This window comes from Orycteropus afer, unplaced genomic scaffold (assembly GCF_000298275.1).
Source record: "Orycteropus afer afer isolate SDZICR_OR568_19922 unplaced genomic scaffold, OryAfe1.0 scaffold00382, whole genome shotgun sequence".
Lineage (NCBI taxonomy): Eukaryota > Metazoa > Chordata > Mammalia > Tubulidentata > Orycteropodidae > Orycteropus > Orycteropus afer.
Window position 1 is genome coordinate 1,942,064 of NW_006921969.1, and position 6,084 is coordinate 1,948,147.

The following is a 6,084-nucleotide window of genomic DNA, read 5'->3' on the forward strand; positions in this document are numbered from 1 at the left end:
AGCTCCAACTATCACAAATAGTAAGATTAACTGGTCTTCCTTGTAGGCATATACATACTGTCCTGTCACTGACAGCATTGTGCTTCAGGATAGATCTTAAAACATTGTTTGTGGTGAAGAATGTCGTGCCATTTGTCTTCAACTGGTGATTCCCAGTGTAGTAGATGATATGATTTTCTGATTCAAAATGGTCAAAACAGGTCCATTTAATCTCACTAATGCCTTGGATATCAATCTTCATGTGTTGCATTTTATTTTTGACAGCTTCCAAATTTCCTAGATTTATACTTTGTACATTCCATGTTTCGATTATTAATGGATGTTTGCAGCTGTTTGTTCTCATTTTGAGTCATGCCACATCAGCAAAAGGAGGTCCTAAAAGCTTTACTCTAACCACATCATTAAGGTTGATCTATTCTGAGGAGGCAGCTCTTTCCTGGTCATATTTTGAGTGCCTACTGACCTGAAGGGCTCATCTTCTGGCACTAGGTCAGATGCTGTTCCAGAGCTATTTATAAAGTTTTTCAGTAATATATCAGACAGTGCTTCACCACTATTCATAAGGTTTTCTCTGGCTAATTCTTTGAGAAATGTGTGGCCTCTTCCTTCTTTCAAGTCTGTCTTAGTCTGGAAGCTCTGCTGAAGCCTGTCCACTCTCGGTAACCTGTTGGCACTTGAAACATTGGTGACATAGCATCCAGCCTCACAGCAACACACAAGCCACCACAGGATGACAAACTGACAGAAGAGTTTCTCTCCCTTACTTGGTCCAAACTGCTCCACATTCACTTCCTGGCCTTCCCTACCTGTTCCAGCCCTCCAAACGCCATCTACCACTGATTCCCAGCCTTCTCTACCATATGTGGCAATTGAAAATACCATGGCTTGAGTCAGACCCACCTTAGTCTTCAAAGCAACATCTTTGCTTCATAATAGTTTAAAGAGGTCTTTTGCATCAGATTTGCCAGTGCGCTATGACATCTTGATTTCTTGACTGCTACTTCCATGAGTGTTGGTTGTGGATCCAAGTAAAATAAAGTCCCTGACAACTTCAATCTTTTCTCCATTTATCATGATGTTGCTTATTGGTCCAATTGTGAGGATTTTTTTCTTTATGTTGAAATATAATCCATACTGAAGACTATATAGTCTTTGACCTTTATCAATAAGTGCTTCAAGTCATCTTCACTTTCAGCAAGCAAGGTTGTGTCTTCTGCATATCATAAGTTGTTAATAACTTTTTTTCCAGTCTTGATACCACGTTCTTCTTCATATAGTCTAGATTCTCAAATTATTCACTCAGTATACAGATTAAATGAGCATGATAAAAGCATACATCCCTGACACATGACCTCCCTGATTTTAAACCATGCAGTATCTTCTTGTTCTGTTCTAATGATAACTTCTTGGTCTATGCATAATTTCCTCATGAGCACAATTAAGTGTTCTGGAATTCCCATTCTATGCAATGTTAGCCATAATTTGTTCTGATCAACATAGTGGGATGTATGTATAGTATAGTCAATAAAACACAGGTAAACATCTTTCTGGTACTCTTTGCTTTCAGCCAAGATCCATCTGACATCAGCAACAGTATCCCTCATTACCTACTCTCTTCTCAATCTAGCTTGAACTTCTGGAAGTTTTCTGTCAATATACTGCTGTAAACATTTTCAATTTATCTCCAGCAAAATTTTACTTGAGTATGATATTAATGATACTGTTTAATAATTTCCACATTCTGTTGGACCACCTTTCTTTGTAAGGGGCACAAATATGGATCTCTTCTAGTCAGTTGTCTTCCAAATTTATTGGCATAAATGAATAAGTGCCTCCAGTGCTGCACTTATTTATTAAAACATCTCACTGAGTATTCTGTCAATTCCAGGAGCCTTGTTTTTCACCAGTTTTTTTCAGTGCAGCTTAGACTTCTTCCTTCAATACTATTGGTTGTTGATCATATGCTGCCTCCTGAACATTGATCAACTCTTATACTGTGGCTCTCTGTATTCCTTCTATCTTCTTTTGATTCTTCATGCATTGTTCAATATTTTACCCATAGAATTCTTCATTATTGCAACTCCAGGCTTGAATATTTTTCTTCAGTTCTTTTAGCTTAAGAAATGCAAGTGAGTTCTTCCCTTTCAGTTTTCTAATTCCAAGTTTTTGCACATTCCATTATAATATTTTATCTTCTCGAGTTGCTCTTTGAAATCTTCTGTTCAGCTCTTTTATTTCATCATTTCTTCCATTCACTTTAGCTACAGTCCATTTAACAGCAAGTTTCAGAGTCTCTTTTGACATCCATTTTGCTCTTTTCTTCCTTTCTTATCTTTTTAATGATCTTTTGCTTTCTTGATGTGCTTGATGTCATCACACAACTCATCTGGTCTTCAGTCATTTGTATTTCAATGCATTAAGCTATTCTTTAGATGATCTCTAAATTCAGGTGGGATAGAACCAAGGTCATATTTTGACTCTTATGGACTTGTTTTAATTTTCTTCAACCTAAGTTTGAACTTGCATATGAACAGTTGATGGCCTGTTCTACAGTCAGAACCTGTGCTTACTTTGACTGATGATATTGAGCTTCTCCATTGCATCTTTCCACAGATATAGTTGTTTTGATTCCTGTGCATTCCTTCTAGCCAGGTCCAAGCATATAGTCCTCGTTTATGCTGCTGAAAAATGTATTAGCAATAAATAAGTTACTGCTCTTGCAAAATTCTATGACGTGATCTCCAGCATCATGTCTATCACCAAGGCCATATATTCTAACTACTGATGATTCTTCTTTGTTCCCAGCTTTCACATTCTAATCACCAGTAATAATCAATACATCTTGTTTGAATGTTTGGCAAACTTCAGATTACAGAAACTCTGTATTGGTAAAACTCTTCAATTGCTTCACCCTTGGCTTTAGTTGTTGTAAATTTAGTGTGTAAATTTAAATAATAATAGTATTCACTTGTCTTCCTTTTGAGCGTATGAATATTACCCTGTCACTGACAGCATTGTACTTCAGGATAGATCTTAAAGTGTTCTTTTAGACAAATAATGAGATGCCATTTCTCTTCAACTTGTCATTCCTGGCATGTTAGACCATATGACTATCTGATTAAAAATGGCCAATACTAGTCCATTCCATCTCAGTGATGCTTAGGATATCAATATTTATGCATTTCATTTAACTTTTGACAACTTCAAATTTTCCTAGATTCATGCTTCATATATTCCATGTTACAATTATTAATATTTAGCTGATTTTTTTCTTTTTTTTTGAGTTGTTACCCATCAACGAATGAAGGTCCTAAAAGCTTTATTCTATCCAGGCCATGAAGGTCAACTCTACTTTGAAGAGGTAGCTCTTCCTCTGTCAAATTTGGAGTGCCTTCCAACTTGAGGGGCTTATATTCTGGTGCTATATCAGGCAATGCTTCACTACTATTCATAAGGTTTTCGGTGGCCAATTGTTTTAGAAGTGGATGGCCCTGTTCTTCTTCCAGTCTATCTTTGTCTAGAAACTCTGCTGAAACCTTTTCACCATGGGTGACCCTGTTGGTATTTGAAATACTGGTGGCATAGCCTCCAGCATCACAGCAACACACAAGCCACCACAGTACAATAAAGTGACAGGCGAGTGGTGGATATAATATATAGAAATGTGTAGGATAAAGCATTTGGCTCCTACCCAGAAGGCCAGTAGTTTAAACCCACGAGGTGCTCTGTGGAAGGAAGATGGGGCAATGCACTGTCGTAAAGATTTATAGCCTCAGAAACCCATTAAAAGTCACTATGAGTCAGAATTAACTCCACGGCAGTGAGTTTGGTTTTATGGTTTGGGTATACATATAGAAATGTGTCACTCACTGCTGTTGAGTTGATCCCAACTCATAGCAACACTTCCTTGGGTTTCTGAGGTGGTATCTCTATGAAAGTAGATTGTCTAATCTTCCTTCTGAGGACTGGCTGGTGGGTTTGAACCACTAGCCTTCTAGTTAGCAGTCAAATGCCTTATGCACTACACCACCAGAGCTCCTGTCATTGTTGTTAGGTGCCGTCAAGTTGGTTCTGACTCATAGTGATCCTACGTACAACAGAAAGAAACACTGCCCAGTCCTGTGTCAGCCCCATAATATTTTCCAGGACAGATTTGTTAGTTCTGGTAGTCCATGGTACGTTCCTTCAGTATTCTTTACCAACACCACAACTCAAAACACCAACTCTTGTTTTGTCTTCCTTGTTCATTGTCCAGCTTTCACATGCATATGAGGCAATTGAAAATATCATGGCTTGGGTCAAGCGCACCTTAGTCTTCAAAGAGACATCTTTGCAATTCATCATTTGAAAGAAGTCTTTTGCAGAAGTTTTGCCCAGTGCATATGTCATCTGATTTCTTGACTGCTGCTTCCATTGGTGTTAATTGTGGAACCAAGTAATATGAAATGTTCAAAAACTTCAATCTTTTCTCCTTTTAGCATGATGCTGCTTATAGGTCCAGTTGTGAGGATTTTTGTTTTCTTTATATTGAGATGTAATCCTTACTGAAAACTATAATCTTTAATTTTCATCAGTATGTGCTTCAAGTCATCTTCACTTTCAGCAAGCAAGGTTGTGTCATCTGCATACCACAGGTTATTAGTAAATTTTCCTTCAATCCTGATTCTGCGTTCTTCTTCACATAGTCTGGCTTCTCAGATTATTTGTTCATGATACAGATTGAGTAAGTATGGTGAAAGGATATAACCTTAACATACTCCCTTCCTGATATTAAACATGCAGTATCCCCTTGTTCTGTTGGAATGACAGCCTCCTGGTCTATGTATAGGTTCCTCATGAACACAGTTAAGTGTTTTGGAATTCCTGTTCTTCTCAATGTTATCCATTATGTGTCATGATCCACACAATCGAATGCCTTTGCATAGTCAATAAAACACAATAAACAACTTTCAGGTATTTTTGCTTTCAGCCAAGATCCAACTGACATCAACAATGATATCCCTCATTCCACATCCTCTTCTGAATGCAGCTTGCATTTCTGGAAGTTCCCTGTCAGTTTACTACTGCAACCGTTTTTTAATTATTTTCTGCAAGATTTTACTTGCATGTGATAATACTGATATTGTTAGATGATTTCCACATTCCATTGTAATGGGTAAATATATATATCTCTTCCAGTCAGTTGACCAGGTAGCTATCTTGCAAATTTCTTGGCATAGATGAGTACATGGCTCCATGAATCACCATTCTTTGGAATGGGTACAAATATGTATCTCTTCCAGTCAGTTGACCAGGTAGCTGTCTTCCAAATTTCTTCACATACATGTAGCATAGTGGCTAAGACACTTGCCTGCTAACCAGATGGCAGGCGGTTCAAACCCACCAGCCACTCCTTGGAAGGAAGGTTGGACAATCCTACTTCTGTAGTGATACTGCCTCAGAAACCCAAGGAGGGGTCGCTATGAGTCAGGTTTGACTCGACAGCACATAACAACAACAACAACACATGAATAAGTACCTCCAGCACAGCAATTATTTGTTGAAATATCTCAGTGGATAGTCTGTCAATTCCTGGAGCCTTGTTTTTTGCCAGTTCCTTCAGTGCAGCTTCAACTTCTTCCTTCAATACCATTGGATCTTGATCATATGCCACCTCCTGAAATGGATGAACATTGACCAATTCTTTTTGGTACTGTGATTCTGTGTATTCTTTCCATCTTCTTTCGATGTTTCCTGCATCATTCAGTATATTGTCCATAGATTCTTTCAATATTGCAACTTGACCTTGAATTTATTCTTCAGTTCTTTCAGTTTGAGAATTTCCAAGTGTGTTCTTCTGTTTTGATTTTCTAACTCCAGGTCTTTGCATATTTCATATAATAATTGACTTTGTCTTCTTGAGCTGCTCTTTGATATCTTCTGTTCAGTTCTTTTATCTTGTCATTTATTTCATTTGCTTTAAAATTCCAAATACCTACTGCCAGTGAGTCAACTCTGATTCACATTGACCCTCATTGGGTTTCTAGGGCAGTAAATCTTTATGGAAGTAGATTTCCCAGTCTTCCTTCCACAGAGTGGCTGGTG